Here is a 20,881-nt window from a genome sequence, read left to right as displayed (position 1 = left end):
GATGCATTTAGAAAAGAAAGAACAAACTACTGTTTTTTTAAAAAACTGCAAAAATGATAATTTCAGCTGTTGACTCTCACAGTGCTGCAAATAGATTGGGACTATCAACTCCTTCCCCTCCTTCCAAATTCAGGGCCAAAGAAACTGGATTCCCCCAATGGTCAAGAGGCGTGTGAAAATATGTTTTCCTCAAAAAGCATTAATATCTCTGTTTATCTCTAAAGATTCTTGTTCCCCTGAAGATCCTGCAGGGCCATAAAGATGACTCAGGATAAAACCAGCACTCTTTCAGTTTCCCATGGCTGCTTTAATCAACTACCAACTTAGTGGCTTTAAGCAACAGCAATGTATTCTCTCAAATTTCTGGAAGCCAGCAGTCCCACCGGAAGCTTACGGGGCTAAAATCAAGATTCCGGTAGGGCTGGTTCCTTCTGAAGGCCCCAGGGGAGAGCCTGTTCCCTGCCTCTTCCCACTGCGGGGGTTGCGGGCATTTCTTGGCTTGCAGCCCCTTCCTCTGTCTTCGAAGCCAGCGGCAGAGCATCTTCCTCCTCTGCATCTGCTTCCCCCTGCTTCTGTGGTTTAATTTCCCTCTGCCTTTCTCTCTTTTTTTTTTTTTGGTAAACTACACATAAGATAATTTATTATCTTAGCTGCTTTTAAGTGTGCAGTTCAGTAGTATTAAATACATTTATAAGATTGTCATCCATTGCCATCTCTTTTCATCTTGTAAAACTGAAACTCTATATCTCTAACACAATGACTCTCCACTCTCTGCTCCCCTTTGGCCCTGGCAAACACCATTCTTCTTTCTGTTTCTATGATTTTGGCTACTCCATCTCTTGTAAGTGGAATCACACAGTGTTTATCTTTTTATGACTGGTTTATTTCACTTATATTACTGGCATGATGTCCTCAAGGTTCATCCATGCTGTAGCACATGTCAGAATTTCCTTCCTTTTTAAGGCTGAAAAAGACTTAAAAAGGATTATTATTAATGGAATAATAGCTGGATTATTCAGGGGGGTCTTAAATGTAACCCTATTAATGGAATAATAATTGCTGGATTATCTGTTAATTCCAATTTTGTTTTTTTGAGAAAAAACTGTCACACTGTTTCCCATAGCAACTGTACCATTTTACATTCCCACCAACAGTGTACAAAAGTTCCAGTTCCTCCACATCCTTGCCAACACTTGCTATTTTCTGTTGTTTTGATATCAGCTACCTAATGGGTGTGAGTGAGGTTGTACCTCACTGGAGTGGTTTTTTACATTTTGCTAATGGAAAAAGTGGTTTTGGTTTGCATTTCCCTAATTATCAATGCTTTTGAGCAATGTGCTTATTGACTGTTTGAATATCTTCTTTGGGAAATGTCTGTTCAAGTCCCTTCCTCATTTTTGAATTGGTTTTTTTTTTTAATTTGTTTTACTTTCTGTCTCCCTCTTATAGGCACTTGTGATTACATTTAAGAGTCCCCTGAATAATTCAGCATAATTTCCCCATTTCAAGATCCTGCAAAGTCTCTTTTACCATGTAAGGTAACATTCATGGGTTTCAGAGGTTAGGACCTGGATATTTTTGAGGGCCATAATTCAGCCTATTACAACATAATAACCATAGGAATTCATTGAGCCTTTACTAGGTGCTAAGTACTATGTTAGGTGCCTTAATTCAGGCCCCCTTCTAATTCACCAACTCTGTAATGTGGGTACTTCCCCCTATTTGCAGACAGTAGTAGCTAACACTCATTGAATTCTTAGTATGTGCCAAGCTCTCTTCTTGGACTTGAGATGCATTAACTCTTTTAGTTGTTAGAGCAACCTCTGAGGTAGGTATTATTATTATCTCCATGTTAGGGATGTGGAAACTGAGGCATAGACAGGTTAACTACTTTGCCCAAAATTTTCTAGTAAGAAGCAAAACTGGAATGTAAGCCTAAGCAAATAGCTACTAAACTTTTTGCTGATTCAGCTTTGCTCTTCTTACTTCATAGCAGGTTTACCTGGCTCTTTATTGTCTTTATTCCACTGACAAGGTGAACGAGGGTTACCTAGAAGGTCAAATGGACAAATATCAGTTTTTTTCTTTCCCTGGGTATATTCCTTTGCATTCAGTATTGCCTTATACTCCATTAAAACTAAACATTCTTCGGGGAAGGCAGTACAACACAGAGAAGACAAGAAATGATTCTATAGCATCTTACTATGCTGATGGACAGTGACTGTAATGGGGTATGTGGTAGGGACTTGATAATGGGGGGAGTCTAGTAACCATAATATTGCTCATGTAATTGTACATTAATGATACCAACATAAAACAAACAAAAAAACCCCCAAAAAACTAAACATTCTTAGAAGAGTAACATATTAAGTCAATATCTTTGTGTGAAAAGGTTTACTGGGTAATTTTTATAATAGAAAGAGAAGCATGAACTTGAAGGTTAAAGAAGAGAAAGCTGGGATGCCAACATCAAAATCATGAAATAGATGGAAGAATGGCTAATAAAAAGACCCAACTTTTGCTCTGAGAAGAGATGATGCTGAGGAGGGAGGGGGAGAAAAGGAGAGAGAGAGAGAGAGAGAGAGAGAGAGAGACATGACAAGTGAGAACTGGGATATTTTGAACCACTGCAGTCCAGTTTGCTTCCAGGCGGCCAGGCTGAGAGTGTGTAAATGAATGGGTAGCCAGCCACTGGAGCAGGAACTCTACTGGAAAGCAAGGCAGAGAGAAGATGATAAAAGGGACTCATTCCACCAGATTTTTCAGCCCAATAAAATCTTGGTCCACCACTACAATATAGTAACTCAAGAAGTATTTATTAAACTCCTACTGTGTGCTCAAAGGTTTTCAAAGGGCTGCCATTGAGAAGCTGTTGTTGTCATGAATACAGCCATGAAGTAATGCCTGGATTGCAAATTGACAGTCCAGGAGCCTAATTCTGGAAGCAATATTTTTGCCACCAAAGCATTTAAAAACCTGAATTTTATATATATATATATATATATATATTTTTTTTTTTTTTTTCATTTTGAGCATGCCCTGTCCAGTTCTCACATTCTGTGCTGGTGTATTCCCATACACTTGACTCAGTACTTATCCAGCCCCTGAAAGCATTTGAGTTTACAAACTTTGGGATAAGGCCTTTTGCCATGTGACAGAGCCTGCCAAACTTTCAGAATGAAAGCTGTTAAACCAAGAAAACTATGCTTATAACCGTCTTGACTCTAGAAGGTCACACACCTGACCTTTCAGCCTCATTTGTCCACTAAGTGTACCCCATTAGAAGACCTGTATATCATGAATTTTACTGTCACAAATGACAGGGTCAGATCATTTCCCATTTGTTCTCCACACTTGACTTTCCTGGGAGGCTGGTGGCTATTTCTCTTTTGGAGTAAATGGGAAGTGTTTGTCTCAATGGCTTTTAATGGGTGGTCAAGATTAACTTTCAGCTTCCTCATGTACATGGGTTGTAGCATAGTAAAGGGGTAGTTTGGGCCGAGACTGGGACCCAGTTGTCACTGAGGTCTGGCAGGGTTGAGGGACCAACACTATATCAGGTGATTCTCCCAAAAGTGATAGGCTGTTAGAGCCAGAAGAGACCTTAGGTTATTTATTCATTCAACAAATGCTAGCATTTTGCTAGGTGCCAGGGTCACAGCAGGAACAGACAAAGTCCCTGCCTTCATGAAATTTATGACTAATAATGCAGCCTCTCAGAAATCATGTCTGAAGTCCAGTGCCTTTATTATATATACATAGGGAATCAGGACCAGAGCAGGTACATGAATTGTGAGGTCATGTGGTTTGTTAAATACAAAAGCAGGACTGAAAATCAGGTGTGACACTGATTTCCCGGCTTATTCTACTTCTTCTCTCTTTCCTCTCTCCAGATCCTTCTTAATGGATTTTATCTGCCTTCATCTTCCATAGTGATCCATTCCAAACCATCCTTCCACTGAAGTGATGTTATTGAGGTTCCCGGAGCTTGATTATCAATTCTCTTGTCTTAAAGGACTGAACAATTTGTCCTATATTTTTAGAGTAACTTCCCTCCTTTATTGCCATACTCTGCTCTTTTTTTCCTTTAAATTACAGTCACAGGCTTCACTACCAACTGCAATTATTATATTTTTATGAGTTACACCCTTGTTTAAATGGGTCATTTTCACAGACTGCATCCTGTACGATTCCATTTATATGAAATTCTAGAAAAGGGAAATTCAATTTTATGAAATTCTAGAAAACTGTAGAAAGGAAAAGTGTATTAATTAGTTACCTAGTACCAGGGTTGGGAATTAACTACAAAGAGGCGCAACAAAACTTTTTGGGGTGATGGTAATGTTTTTAACATGGTGGTTGTCAGATGGGTAGATACATTTGTCAAGGTCAGTTAACTGTATACTTAAGATGGATGTGTTTTAGTGTTTGTAGATTATATAATGATACAGTAATTTTTTGAAAACGAGACTTTTGAAACAGGCTAGCCTCTCTACAGAGAGGCAGATGGGATCTGCCAGAGTAGAGATAGGATTTAAACTGAAAAGACTTACTAGTATTGGCAATTCTACCCACAGAGGAAGTGAGACTGGAGAGGTGAGTCTGCTCTTGACTTGTCCGGTATCATCTGCCATGAGTCTGTGACAATGTGAGCATCTTGCTGCACTGAGTGTGAGCCTGGTGTTTGAAGTCAGCTGGCTAGGCTGACTTAGGGAGGTATCTTTAGAAAGGCATGTATGTATGGGCACATCCACTTTACAGCTGATTTAAAGAATTCTCAAGCATCGTTTTTATTATATATGATTTTCACCATATGAGCTTAGTTAAAAACTTAACTATTTGCTCTTTTTTTTTTTTAATTGGCTGGAGCAACCATCTTCCAGTAATTTGCCCAAATGACCAACATAAAGGGAGACAAGAGAGGCACCCATTATATGTTCTCTAGGACTTTAGAAAGTATAGAATTGTTCCTTGGCCACATACATGCAATTTGCAACAAAGGTGACATTATCAATATCAGGGGATGGGAATTCTTCCAAAAGGAATGCCCCCCAAATGCTACCATGGCAAAGCTGGAAGAGTCCACAGTGCCACAGTGATACTCGGCAAGCAGCTGGCGTTTTTGCAAATAAGAAAGTTAAGGGCATGGTTCTTGCCAAAAGAATTAATGTATGTAGTGAGCATATTAAGCACTCTAAGAGCCAAGATAGCTTCCTGAAATGGGTGAAGGAAAAAAATCAGACAAAAAAATGGAGGCCAAAGAGAAAGGAACTTGGGTTCAACTGAAGCAGTGGCCTGCTCGGGCCCAAGAAGTACACCTCATGAGAACCAACAGAAAGGAGACTGAGCTCCTTGAACCCATTTCCTGTGAAATTATGGCATAATTGTGTTAAAAAATAAAAAGACCTCTGTACTATTAAAAAATGAAAACAAAAAACAAATCCTTAACTATCCCATGGAAAAATCAATTCCATTATTTGTTCTCAGCATGCTTGGGGTTATGAGACAGAAATTTAATTCTAGGTCTATCATAGTCTAACGCCCCTACCCACTGGGGCTATTTGACAGGATATTTTCCTGGGGTCTTGAAACAGTTTATCTATCTGCAAATAAGCCTGGCCCTTTTTGTGTCTCTGAATATGGATGTCTGTGTGTATGTGTTGAGTGTATGCTTATGGTTTGTAGCCTTGTCTTTTCTATCAACTTGGAATCTCTTCCAAAGGCCTGGAATTGGGAGGTTATGTTCATTTTTACAATAGTATAAACAGGTACAATGGTCTCTGTGGTTATACTCTCTGATAAATACTTGTGGACCATTTGATTCCCTCTGCTCTGCTAACCTCAAATCATAATTGCAATTTAATATTTAAAGGGCTCAGTTAAAAACACTTGGTGTGCAAATCTCCCCACAGAAGCACCACAGAGCTGGTGAGATCATCCCAGGGAGTCTGTGCAATGATCAGTTCACAGAAGTTACCCAGTCTTTCTCCAGCCTCACCCCAGCCTCTGGGCGATGGACATATACTTTTGGGGAGTTATAGATACAGGATCTACCTAATCCTAACAATACCTTAGATTTGCTGGGCACTTGATGCACTTCATGGTACTTTCACAGGCACTCTCCTCATAACCAGCTTGGGAGGTGTTTTGGGTATTATTACCTGTATTGTACTGATGAAAAGCCCAGGCTCAGAGAGGATATGAGAGTTTCCCAGCATCATATGGTGAATCAGCAGCAGATTTGGAACAAGGACCAGCAGCCTTGGGCAATTAAGGAGACAAGGACAGAATAGAAATCCTGTAGTTATCATGAAAGGATTTATAAGTACCTACTATGTGCCAGGCATTGTGAGAGGTGCTTTATGTATATTATCACATGCAAGGTGATAGAAAATGTGGGGTTGTAATTATGTGGGAGAACTACTTCTTCTTATTCCATTTTACAAAAGAGGAAATCAGGAGTCCAAAGGCTGAAAGTACTGAAAGAACGTCCATTTGCCGACCCCTTCTATAAGAACATGCCAGAATGAAGAGATGACCAAGCTCCAAGACCCCTCACCCTCAACTCGCCTCTTCCTTCTCCTCAGCCTCCACCCTTGTATGGGTCTTCATTTTCACTTCATCTTCAACTTTGTTTCCATCTCAACCTCATTTTCAGTCTTAACTTCATCTTCTCCCCGAGTCAGGGAGAATCTGTCTCAATAAATAGTAGTTGATGATAGGGAATTCCTTGTTTCTTGAGTAACCCCACCTAGTCTCTGGATCACCAGCACAATTTCCAACATACCATCTTTCCCACTCCTGTCTGTATATAATTGCTTTCAAATATTTCTGTTGAATAAGTTGTGTGTTGTCTTCTCCATTAACTTGTAAGCACCCCCAGGATAGGAATTATTGCTCTACTTTGCTTTCTAGGTTAAGAAGTTAGCATAGTTATTTTTGGATTGTGGTAAGCAAATACGTGTTTGTTCCCAGGGATCTCATGATTACAATCATACTGGGCACACAGGATTTCTTCACTAATCATTCACATTTCATTTGTGTTGGATCCAGAAGTTCATCACCTTTTCTTACTTTCACAACACATTATTTACTATTACCATTAGATTTTACTCCAATGTATTCATTTATTCATTCAACAAGCATTTATTGTGCTAGGTAGCAGGAATATAGAGAGAACAAGACATAATTCAGACTTCAAATCTTGAGGCCTCAACTTTGTTTTTCTAATTTTTAAGGCATTTTACTTGTTTTGGCTCTGTAGTTGGTTTACAAGCAATGATTTGACCAGAGAGAATAGCCATAATTTTACAAACAATTGTTGGATTATTCCTACAAGAACCAGGAGAGACAGCAGCTTTTGAGGTTCTTGTGTGATTCTTTTCCCATAGTCTTTAGCCACAATATGACTGAATTTACTCTTACATTTGACATGCTCTGCATTTCTTAGCATTCAGCCAGACTCCTCCACTATTCCTGTTCCATGAGGAGGTTTAGGTTAAACAAAAGGAGCTCCCCCAAAACATTAAGATGCCAAAGAAACATTAGAATCAACTCTACCAAAAAGAGAGAGATCCTTTCATGATTCGTGGGCTTTACTCTGTAAGGGGATTTATTACCTTGAAAGACCCCCATCTACAAAGAGTTGCAAGATGTCCCTGGTCAAGGAACATAACAGACTGGAGCTGTGGGATTCTGGCCAGATTGAATCTTGTTTTAGGGGCTGTGCAGGGGCACATGCTGCCTTTTCTTCTCAGCGTGCTGGTTTGGTGGGGGTAGATCAGTATGTGAAAGAAAAGAGAGGTACAGGGTTCCGGTTCCTAGTGTTTGCTAATTAGGCAGATGCTTTGTGGCATCTTTCAGAAGACATCCAACTGAATAAACATCATTTTGTTCTGAGAGCATAAAGAATGCATTTCAAAGTGCCTCCTCCCTACCTATAGCACCCACCAAAGTAACTGCTTGATTATATTATTACCATCATAATTTCCACTGTCCAGTGTAGTTCTCAATGGTGTTTTTGCAGTATGAACCAGTAAATATTTCAGAAAAACGGAGTATTGGATATATTCTGTGATGCAGGCAGGTAAGAAGTTGGTGAGCATCTTCGACCCAGTATCTTTCACTCTCCTATCTCTTTGTTTTTCTAGATCCTTCATAATCAGAGGCTCCCTTATCTCCCTAACCTTATTTTCCATATGGTTCCTCAATCAAAACCCCTTTCACAGTTTAAGTCAAGCTTGCTTACTTCCATCCTTCCCCCACAGGATACAAATCCCTCCCTCAGTTCCCCCTGGGAGGAATGCCTTTTCTGCCTTTCCCAGTCTTTTCCTTCCTCCAAGGTCCACTTTAGACCAAGGTCCTCCATCAAGTCCTCCCTGACAGCTCCTGCCCAGTCCCCTCTTCCTTCTCTGACCTCCTAGTACACAATGGTATGTGATAATAATAGCCTGCATTGGCCTGGTGGTTAACAAAGTACTGCACTCGCTTGTGATTTTCAAAGCCCCTGAGGTTGGTAGGTGAATTTTCCTGTCCTCTCAGAAAGAATGAAAAGCCATTCCAAGGCCATAGTGCGAATGGCAAAACTGGGATGTCAGCCCAGGTCCTTGAAGTCCAAAGCTTTTCCACCACAGTCGTTTGTCTTTATCTCATGTTTCTATACTCCAATAGTGCCTGGTTCAGAGTTGAGAAAAATTAGGTGCTCCAATAGCTATTTGTAGATTGCTCTACTGATCTTGTCAAATCTTCATCTTTCCTCCTATATCACCCTTGCTCCCAACTCAAAGTGGCTGTTTCCACCTGTCATGAACCAGGAGTCTGCAAAGCACCAGAGGTAGAACGTCTGCTTTCCTCAGACATCATCCATGGAGGAAGCCGTGTCTGGGGTGTGGGGCTGGTGTCTGCTCTCCAGGGATGTCTAGGAGGAGCACGGTCTCCCTGAAGAGCTAGAGATGGGTAGAGATCTCTAAAACATGGCAGAATGAGGGCATGATTTCACTTGTTTGTATGAGAATTTTTTTTTTTGAGCCAAAGAAAAGAGGTATTAAAAAAAAACACTAGCAGAGAAAATCTCTCTTGGCTGAGTGACATTTCATGCCTGCTCATATTGTATGTCAGTCTTTGAAAAATGAAGAGCGAATGCAGTCAGTCTCTCTCCTCACTGGACAAAAGGAAGAGCTGGGTGTTTCCCACGTAGGAGACCCGAGCATGATGAGTGGAACATTAAGATTGAGGTTGAGTCGATGGCATTGCAGGGGGAGTGGGATAGAGCCTTCCCCTGAGCTTTTAAAGCCAGTAGATGTGTTGAGGACACAGTTCCACACACTTGCTGGCTGCAGCCCATGCTGGTATTGTCAGCATCTGGGACATGGCTCAACACAAATCTCCAGTTGTCTTTAGTTCTTTCAAAATGGATCTTCTCTAGATCAGGTGTGCTAGTGTTTTATTTTTTAATAACTTAAAAAATAACAATTTAGGACTCATAATCAGTGGCAAAATAGTACAGAGACTTCCTGTGTACCCTTCACCTAGCTTCCCCCAATGAAAATACCTTACCTAACCACATTTGTTTGTTTTTAAGGTTGTATCTAAGAACAAACAACTTCTTCTTATCTCTCATGGTTCTGGGGGTTGATTAGCTCAGTTAGTGGTTCTCATGTGGGGGTCCTTCATTTGGTTACTATTAGATGGCAGCTAAGGCCTAGAGCCATCTAAAGGTTTCTTCACTCATGTGAAGCTGGGCTGGTAAGGCATCTCTTTCTCCATGGCAACTCCGACAGCTTCTTAATAGGTCAGTCTCCGGGTCATCAGATTTCTTATGTTGGGGCTGGCTTGCTCCAGAGCAATTGTTCCAAGAGGTCTGGGTAGAAGCAACAAGGCTTCTTACGATCTAGTCTTGAAAGTTCTAGGACATCACTTCCCTCACATTTTACTTGTCAAGCAAGTCACTCAGGCAAGCCAGATTCAAGGAAAGAGGAATTAGACTCCACATCACAATAGAAGCAGTAGCAAAAAATGGATGATCTCTTTATTCTTTAACTGCAGGGCAGTGGTAGTGTAGACCACCACAAAAGTGAGTGGGCATGCATGCCAAGGAAGAGCTTGTCAGAAGTGCTGCTGATGTCATTAGGAGGGTAAGTCCTTATGTCTGCTTGGCACTATGAAGATTCTCATCCAGTCCCAGGGTCACAGCACCAGTAGGCAGCATGTACTCAATAAATGTCTGAGAGAGCAACCAAATCACCTTCTCAACCATATATAGGAAGTGGAAATAAATGGGAAGTAGCCAATGTGTCTGTGGACTTTAGGGTAAACCCTGGAATTGGCCTTGTACTGCTGTAGCTTCCAATCTTCAAATAGGCTGGAATCCATCACATATTTTTTACTATATTTGTGTTTGTTACAAAGTTATCTGCCTCAACTAGATAAGGCACTGGGCTAGGTGCTGTGCAGGATACAAGGTGACTTATGCATGGTTCCTGTGCTCAGGAACGCTGGTAACAATTCCTCCCTACCTTTCTGCTGGGTCCTATTTTTAGCCTGGGTGTTAAGCACAATTGGAAAAAAGGAGAGGTCCAAGGAGGTCACAGGAAATGGTTAGGGCATGCAACTGCCACAATATTTGTGATGATTAAAACAGATTATAGAGGTTATTCCATGAGGGAATCATCAGCCTGCTTCCTGTCAGGAGCCTCTATATGACTCTTCTGCAAGGAAACATCTCTTCTGGTTCTTTTAGGCAGTATGAATAGGGATTAGCAAATTGGATCTTGATTTTTTTTTTCCTAAAAATTTCCCCTCTCCTCAGTTAGGATGGCCAACATCCAAAAGATAAGAAACAACAAATGCTGGCGAGGATGCAGAGAAAGGGGAATCATCCTACACTGTTGGTGGGAATGTAAATTAGTCCAACCATTGTGAAAAGCAACATGGAGATTCCTCAAAAAACTAAAACTAAAAATACCATTTGACCCAGGAATTCAACTCCTAGGAATTTATCCAAAGAAAACAAGATCTCTGATCAAAAAGACATATGCACTCCTATGTTTATCATAGCACTATTACAATAGCCAAGATATGGAAGCAACCTAAGTGTCCATCAATAGATGAATGGATAAAGAAGATGTGGTACATATACACAATGGAATATTATTCAGCCATAAAAAGAAAACAAATCCTACTATTTGCAACAACATGGATGGAGCTAGAGGTAATTATTCTCAGTGAAATTAGCCAGGTGGAGAAAGACAAGTACCAAATGATCTCCCTCATTTGTGGAGTATAACAACAAAGCAAAACCGCAAAACTGAAGGAACAAAACAGCAGCAGACTCACAGACTCCAAGAAGGGACTAGCAGTTACCAAACAGAAGGGGTTGGAGAGGGTGGGTGTGGACAGAGGGAGAAAGGGATTAAGGGGCACTATATTTAGCAATCACAATATTGGTAGGTCACCGGGAAGGCAGTATAGCACGGAGAAGACAGTAATGACTCTGTAGCATCTTACTACGTTGATGGAGTGTGACTGCAATGGGGTCGGTGTGGGGGGTGGACTTGATAATATGGTTGAACATTGAAACCACAATGTTGTTCATGTGAAACCTTCATAAGATTGTATATCAATGATACCTTAATTTTAAAAAATTTACCCTTTTCTGTGCCTAGATGTCAAATTTCCAGGAACAATTCTTTGAGCACACATTGTTTGGGTGGAAAGCAATCTTCACCAAGGTGTGGGGAACATCTAACTCATGGTGGGTGGAGCTGGGGAAATCTTTTAGGTAGGAGCACAATGGGCTTCAGCAGAAGTTGATGTGGCAAGGAGAGAGCTAACAATGAACCCCGTGCTGCTCGAATTAAGGGAAAGGCGCAAACTGAACTACACAACTGGTTTGTGTATTGAACATGCTTCTGGTGATCCTCTTCCTCAGATTAAAGACGATTGTAGTTCCAGTCCTGGGGTTTGTAAGGAGGAAATTCAGGGTAAAAGAAATCAGCTGGTGACTGAAAATGGGTGTGTCTGGCAATGGCAAGAGAACTGAATGAAAGGGCTCCACCTGGTGGTAGCAGAACAGTGGGACTGGGTGTGTCTGGGAAAGTGGTCTTGGGGTCTGAAGAGAGGAGGAGGATTCTCTGCCTGAGTCTCCCTCATAGATGGTATCATAATTATGGAGTTTTGGGTTGATAGAAGGGGCTGCATGTCTGACTGAAACCTGAATAGTGCTATTAAGTGGAAGGGGCAAAGGCTGCCTTAAGCATAAGGGTGGAGGGGGGCAGAAGCTGTCAGACAAATGCCAGGGGTTGGGCTACGGGAAACCCCCTCAACTATGGTACTGCCAGTTCTCTGAATGTGTCATTCTGTTTCATACCTATATGCCCCTGCCAACACTGTTCTTCCTGCTGGAGGACTCTTTCTTCTTCCTGGGCCTGGATGATATGAGGATTAAAGATTCAAGGGAAACTTCAGGACCTGAGGGTCTTTTTTTCATTCTCAATTTGGATTAGGGGCCCCTTTTTCTGTGTCCCTTGTGACTTGAGATTCCCATTGGGCATGAGCTCCATGAAGGTAGGATGGTGTCTGTCTTGCTAGTTAACACTCCTAGTGCCTAAAACTTGTAAATTCTCGACAAGTATGTATTAACTGAATGAAACACCTCTGTTACAGCAGTTATCATAGGTATGAAAATTGTGTGTAGACTGAGCGTTCTAAGGGCAGGGGCCATGGCTTACTCATCTTTGTATTCCCCAGCACATTAGCTCAGGGTCTGGGAAATAGAGAATGGCTTATCAATATTTGTCCAGTGGATATTAGAGAGGGAGGAAGCAGTCTAGTTATACGTAAGGCTAACTAACCCATGATTCTAAGCTCTGGTTCACAGTAAGATCACCAGAAGGGCTTTAAAAATACTGATACCTAGGCTCCACACCAGACTCATCAAAACAGTCTCTGGGGTAGGACCCAGGCATCAGTATTTTTAAAAAGCTCCATTGGTGAATCTAAAAGCTCCATTTTGGGAACTTCTAGGCTCAGCTCTACAGGAATGTCAGAATCTAGGGCAGCTAAGAGAACATTCCAGAACAGAGTCCTTTTTCACTGGAGAGGGAAGGGATTTAGTTTCCTTCCAAAACTGTATAGGTACTGTAGCAGATTTCATATTAACACTCAATGGATTCTCTCTGAAAGAAGAACTTACACAGCCAAGTGCACTTTGTTTTTATGGAAGTAGAATATTTCTAAGAATGATCTTTATTATAATTTCTGGGATCCAAAGCATCAGTATCATCTGAGAGCTTATTAGAAATGCAGATTTCAAGCCACAATTCTCGCAAACCTACTGAATCAGAAGCTATAGTTACACAAGATCCCCAGGTGATTCTTGTACATTGAAGTTTTAAATTTTGATGAAGTCCAATTTACCTGTGTAATAGAACGTGCTTCTGGGGTTGTGTCTAAGAAATCTTTACCTAACCCAGGGTCACAAAGATTTTCTCCTATGTTTTCTTCTCAAAATTTTATAGTTTTATGTCTTACATGTAAATCTATAGTCAATTTTTTATATAGATATCTGATTTTTTTCATCATTGTATGTTGAAAAGACAATCTACTGAATTGCTTTCCGCCTTTGTTGAAAATCAGGTTACCATAAATGTGTGGATCTATTTCTGGACTCTTTTTCTGTTCCTTTGATCTAATTGTCTGTCTTTTCTCAAATACATTTTCTTAATTACTGCAGCTTTATAATCAAATAATGTTAGTTCTAGTACTAGTTTTTTGTTCCTTTTCAAAGCTGTTTTGACAATTCTAGGTCTTTTGCATTTCATTTGAATTTTAGAAGCAACTTTCCAAATTCCACAAAAAAACTTTCTGGTATTTTTGTTGAGATTGTGGTTAATCTACAGATCAATTTGGGGAGAACTGACATTTTAATATTGTGCTTCCAAGTCATGAACATGGCATATCTCTTTATTTATTCAGATCTCTAATTTCTCTCAACATTGCTTTATAGTTTGCAGTGTACAGTTCTTTTATATATTTTCAGATTTATGCTGAAGTATTTTATATCTCTTGATACTCTTGTTAATGGTGTTGTTTATTTAATTTCAATATCAGGTCACTTATTGCCAGGATGTAGAAATACCACTAATTTTTGCATATTGGTCTTGTATCATACTACCTCACTAAACTCCTATTTTAGTTCCAGTAGCTTTCGTAGATTCTGTAGTATTTTCTACATAGCTGATCATGTCATCTGTGAGTAAAGACAGTTTTACCTCTTCCTTTCCAATCTGGATGCTTTTGTTTTCTTTTCTTTCTTATTGCTGTGGCTAGATCCTCAGTGCAATGTTGAATAGGTGTGATAAGAGTATATATTCTTATCATATTCCTGATTATAGGAAGAAAGCATTCAGTCGTTCATCATTAAATATGATGTGCCTTTATTTATTAGATTAATGTACTACTACTTAATGCAGATTTTTCTAAAATCAAGTTGAGGATGTTCTTGACTATTCCTAGTTTGCTGACATTAAAAAAATCAGAATAGATGTTGGATTTTGTCAAATTATTTCTCTGCATTTGTTGAGATAATTATATGGCTTTTATCTCTTAGTTTATTAATATGGCTAATTACATTGATTTCTGAATGTTAAACCAACCTTGCATTCCTGGGGTAAACCTCACTTGGTCATGATATATCCTCTATATATTGTTGGATTCGTTTTAATAAAATTCTATTTAGAGTCATTGCACTATGTTGCCAATGGATTTTAGCCCCGGGCAAGTTCACTATGGATTCAATGAGACTGAAAAATGACAATGGAACATTCTTGGGGTGAAAGGGTTTATACCTAACTTCATTCCCATGGTGGCAGGTCAATCACTAGGATCCTGTCCACTCAGAGCAAGTCTGCATGCAGCAAGCTGGTCTCTGACTCTGGGCCTCTCTACCTCTGCAGCCATCTCAGTCTCTGTCCTCGGCACTGCCACCACTCCAATCTCTGCTCTCCTGCAGTTGTGCAGCCATGCCACTGTGTTGCCCAGAGCACTGGGTGGAGCTCTTTATATATAAAGTCAGTAACAACATATTGGCCACATGTGTGTAGCAAGGTAGCCGACCAGGGCCAGGTAAGAATCCTGGCCATAGGAACCTTCACTATATCCACAGCACCTCTGTTTATAAAGGATGTTGGTCTGTAGTTTTCTTGTAAGGACTATCTGATTTTGCTATCAGGATATAATGCTGGTGTCATAGAATGAGTTAGAAGTGTTTATAGTTTTTCAATTTTCTGGAAGTTATAATAGAATTGGTGTACTTCTTCCTTAAATGTTTGGTAGAATTCACCAGTGAGGCTACCTGGATCTGGAGTTTTCTTTTGGAAAAGTTTTAAATTATTAATCCAATTTCCCTAATAGATAAAGGGCTATTTGGGTCATCTATTTCTAGTTGAGTGAACTCTGGTAGTTCATATCTTTCAAAGAACTTGTCCATTTCATATAAATTATTAGATTTCTTGGCATTGATTTTTCATAATATTCTCTCATTATCCTTTTAATATGTGTAGAATCTGTAGTGATGTCATGTCTCTCATTCTTTACTTTAATAATTTTTATCTTTTCTTTTTCCTGATCAGTGTAGGTAGAACTATATTAATTTTATTGATCTTTTCAAAGGACCAACTTTGGGTTTCATTGATTTTCTTGATTTATTTCATTTTTTATTTTATCTATTTCTGTTATAACTTTTATTATTTCATTTCTTCTATTTTAGATTTAATTTGCTCTGCTTTTTATAGTTTCTTAAGGTGGAAGCTGAGGTCCATCAATGATTTAGCTCATTTACTTAACATTTCTTCTTTTCTAATATAGACATTTAGTACGATAAGTTTTTCCCCATATATTGCTTTAGTGGTATCCTACAGATTTTGAGATGTATTTTCATTTTCTTTCAATTAAAAATATTTTTAATATTCCTTTCGATTTCTTCTTTGATTCATGGATTATTTAGAAGTTGTCATTTAATCTCTAAATGCTGGGGGATTTTCCAGAGATCTTTTGGTTTTATTTATATCTTAATTCTACTGTGGTCAGAGAACATATTTTGTATGACTTGTAGTCTCTTAAATTTATTTAGACTGGTTTGTGGCTAAGTGTATGATTTATCTTGGTGAATGTTCTATGTGCATATGACAAGAATGTGGATTCTGCTGTTTTGGAGTAGAATGTTGTATAAGTATCATTTAGAACAAGTTGATTGATAGTGTTAACTATTCTACATCTTGATTTTTATACTTGAATTGTTGAGAAAAGTATACTAAAATGCCAAATAATAATTGTGGATTTGTTCATTTCTTCTTGCAGTTCTATCAGTTTTTGCTTCATATATTTTGAAGCTCTGTTATTAGGTGCATAAATGCTTAGGATTGTTATGTTCTTTTGGTTACTTGACACCTTTATCCCTGGTAAGTCTTTTCTCTGAAATCTATCCTCTCTTAAATGAACATAGTCACTCCAGGTTTCTTTTGTTAAGTGTTAGTATGTCATATCTTTTCCTATCCTTTTACTTTTAACCTATTTGTATCTTTAGAATTGGAGTACATTTCTGATAGACAGCATATAGCTGGGTCTTGCTTTTTTAAAAATCCAATCTGATGATCTCTGAATCTTAATTGAGATATTTGGACCACCTACATTTAATGCAGCTATTTGAATGGCTATGTTTAAAAGTCTACTGTCTTGCTCTTTGTGACCTTTACCCTTTTTCTGCCTTCTTTTGGATTAAATAAATGTTAATGATTCTATTTTGTCTTCTTTATTGGCTCATTACCTGTAACTCTTTAGTTTTAGTGTTTGGTTTAGTGTTTATAGTATATATCTCTAGTATGTCATAGTCCACCTTCAAGTGATATTATTCCACTCCATGAATATTATAAGATCCTTATAATAGTATACTTTCATTTATTCCTTCCTGACCTTTGTACTATTTTTGCCATACATTTTACTTTTACATAAGTTATAAACCCATACTAAAGTGTTAGTATTTTTGTTTGGACATTCAACTCATTTTCAAAGAGACAAAAATAATAAGAAAATTTGTATATGTAACCATGTGGTCACCATTTCCAGCTTTATTACATTTTGTAGGTACATATTTCCATCTGTTATAATTTTTCCTCTGTCTGAAGAACTTCCTTTAATAATTCTTGGTGTGGGTCTGCCAGTGATGGATTCTTTAGGCTTTTGCTTTAGAAAGATATTTTCATCAGATATAAAATTCTAGGCTTTTCTTTGACTATTTTAATGATGTTGCTCCATTGTCTCCTCATTTATATGATTTTCAAAAAGAAATCTGCTGTCAACCCATCATTTCTCTGTGCCTTGGTTTAGGTTTTCATGTGCCTTGTGCTTGGAATTCATTGAATTTCTCTATGGGTTTTCATAATGTTTGTAATTTTTTGTCATTATTAAACATATTTTTGGCCTTCCCTCCTTTCCTTAGAGGACTCTAATTACATGTATTTTAGGCTGCTCAAAATTGTCTGAGTGATCACTGATGCTTTGTTATTATTATTTTTGTAATTAACAAGTTTTCTTTTTGTTTCATTTTGGATAGTTTTATTGTTATTTCTTCAATGTCACTAATCTTTTGTTTCCATGTCTAATCTTCCATTACTCATCTAGTGTATTTTTTTCACATTACACATTGCTGTTTTCATGTCTACAAATGTGATTTGGATCTTTTTATTTTTGAGATATATGTGCCTTTGGTAATCGAAAGAAAACCAAATAACTCAATAAAAAAAATGGACAAAGGACTTGAATATGCATTTCTCCAGAGATGACATAAAAATTTGAAATTATGAAAAAATAAACTATGAAGAAACTATGAAAAAATGCTCAGCATCATTGATCATTAGAGATACGCAAATCAAAGGCACAATGAGATATTACCTTACATCCATTAGGAAAGGTACTATACAAAAAGAAACAGTGGAAAGTAATGCATTGGTGAAGATGTGGAGAAACTGGAACTTTTGTGCACTGTTGGGGGGATGTAAAATGGTGCACCCACTATGGAAAACAGTAAGACTGTTCCTCAAAAAATTAAAAATAATTACGGTATGATACAGAATACCACATCTAAAATAATTGAAAGAAGGATCTCAAAGAGCCATCTGCACATGCATGTTTCATAGAGGCACTATTCAGAATAGTGAAGAGGCAGAAGAAACCCAAATTCCACTGATGGATGAGTGCATAAACAAAACATAGTATGCGTATATATATATATACACAATGGAATATTATTCAGCCTTAAAAAGGAAGGAAATTCTGATACATGCTACAACATGGATGAACCTTGAGGACATTATGTTAAGTAAAATAAGTCACAAAAAGATAACTACTGTATGATTCCACTTATATGAGGCATCTTGAGTGGTCAAAGTCACAGAAACATAAAGTAGAGCAGTAGTTGTCAGGAACTTGGGGGTGGGGAGGGAGAAATGGGAGTTGTTTATTGGGTATAGGGTTTGTTTTGCATGATGAAAAAGTTCTGGAGATTGACTGCATATAGTGTGAATATATTTAATACTCCTGAGCTATACACTTGGAAATAGTTAAGATGGTAAATTTTACGTTATACATGTTTTACCACAGTAAAAAAATCCACACCAAATTGACTGACCATAAAGCAAAAAGATAATAAACAAGAAGTCTATACGATATGAAAGAGAACTTCCAACATCAGCACTCTCTGGAAGACTCATGCCAGAAGATGATCATCAAAAAACCCCAACAAAGATCCACGCACTGCTACAGCTGTAGATGCACTCATCCCACCAGCTCCTGGACTTGCCATGGGAATGAAGGAGATATCTAAGCTGGCCTGTGCATACAGTAAAACAACAAATTTGACTGGATCTATACTGTTGGGACTCAACCAAGAATTAGGAGAAGTGCAAATTGTAGTGCTCCAAAATCTTACAACTACAGACTATTTACTGTTAAAAGAACATACGGGATGTGAACATTCCCCAGGAATGGGTTGTTTTAATTTGTCTGATTTCTCTCAGACTGTTCAAGTTCAGTTGGACAATATCCACAATATCATAGATAAGTTTTCACAAATGCCCAAGGTGCCTAACTGGTTTTCTTGGTTTCACTGGAGATGGCTGGTAATTACAGATATGCTTTGGTTATGTAACTATACTCCTATTATGTTAATGTGTGTGTGCAATTTAAGTAGTAGCTTAAAAGCTATCCATGCTGAAGTTACTCTACAAGAAGATATATCAAAGAAATAATCAATCTTCCCATGTTTTCTTCCGCCTGCTACTTCTATAGCTTTTCTTCTTCCTTCCTAATTACAACCCTTAAATAGAATTCGTGCCTCATATCAAATTTACCGAGTATCATAATTCTTCCAAGTGGTAAAGATACCTCAAGACAAATGCTGGGCATAGAAGCCACAGGGCATAAATATGCAAAGAAGTAAAAAGCTAACTTTTTCAAACAATAAGGCTTCTCTCTCACTTACCAACTTCACATTTCCCTGTATGGCCCCGGAAGATGACTGGTTAGCCAGAGACGGGTAAGATTCCTCAAGGGAGGAACAACCTAAGACAGGCACAGTCGCAGGGGGGTCATCAGGTGAGAAATTGGGGATCAACAGAGGTGAGGCTTAGAACCTCACCCCCCCGTTCTGAGAGAAATCTTCTGCATACGTGGATGTTTTATTGCCCTTGTCTAGCTTGGATTAACACATAGTCTACAGGCACACACCTGATCATCTACATTTGCTCTCTTACAACACTAAACTTTGTTTTCTACCTTTATCTTGTATCTACCTACCACTTCAGCATTTTATTAAAAATAATAATAATAAAGAGAGAAATGTGGTATCCACATATAAATCAAGTATAAAAACCAAATGAGTATTCATATTGGAACTGACTGTTTATAGTTCATAATGCATGAGCAAAACCGAAAGTTTCTGTGATGACTGCCCTTGTACTGTTCACTATGTAACTTATTCATTATGTAAGAATTTGTTCTCCATGTAAGAACTTGTTTGTTATGCCTCAGAAGATTGGAGACTGACGAAAATTAGGCTTGGGGTGGACTAATGATTGTGCATTGAGCATTGACTCCCCTATACAGAATTTTATTGTCGTTAAGAACCATTTGATCAATAAATATGAGAGATACCCTCACAAAAAAAAAAAAAAAAGAAAAAAAAGAGGACAGACTTCCAATGGTAAAATAAATAAGTAACCGGGATGTAATGTATAGCATAGCATAAGGAATATAGTCAAGATATTGTAACAGCTTGGTAGGGTGATAGCTGGAACCTAGAATTATGTATATAAATGTTTTATCACTGTGTTGTACACTTGAAACTAATGTAATGTAATACTGTGCGTCAACTACCCTTCAATAAAAAATAATTATCTAAAAAAAAAAAAAAAGAAGTCTATTAACATAATGCCAAAATATTAAGTGGAAACATAACACATTGCTCATCCCTCTAGAAAGTCTATTTTAAAAACATGATTTTTCTAATCATCTAATTAGAAAGAAAAAATAGTATTTTTAAAGAAATATATCTTCCATGTCTCTACTTAATTTTTGAAACATTTTATACCGTTATAACTGTCTTAATGTCCTTCTCTGCTAAATTTAAAAGCTGTATTTGTTCTGTATCAGTTTCAATTGATTGTTTTATCTCTTCATTATGAATTGTATTTTCCTGCGTTTTTGCATCCCTAATAATTTTTTATTGGATTCAGGCATTTGAAAATTATTTTGTTGGCTGCTGGCTATTTTATATTCCTAAAAATATTCTAGAGATTTATTCGAGGGTTTGGTTAAATCACTTAGAAAC

At 38.2% G+C, this 20,881-nt stretch overlaps 1 long non-coding RNA gene across 1 annotated transcript in view; it reads right to left on the bottom strand.

Moving 5' to 3' along the window:
- LOC118912923 (uncharacterized) overlaps positions 1-20,881 on the bottom strand; it is a 74,067-nt gene that overhangs the window by 9,149 nt on the left and 44,037 nt on the right. Inside the window, exon 3 of the long non-coding RNA XR_008998984.1 lies at positions 6,162-6,261. This is a non-coding gene — a long non-coding RNA (uncharacterized LOC118912923). The remainder of the gene's footprint in view (positions 1-6,161; positions 6,262-20,881) is intronic.

The sequence above is a fragment of the Manis pentadactyla genome, chromosome 8 (assembly GCF_030020395.1).
Source record: "Manis pentadactyla isolate mManPen7 chromosome 8, mManPen7.hap1, whole genome shotgun sequence".
In the NCBI taxonomy this organism is placed as follows: Eukaryota; Metazoa; Chordata; class Mammalia; order Pholidota; family Manidae; genus Manis; species Manis pentadactyla.
This window is presented reverse-complemented; position numbering and strand designations above follow the sequence as displayed.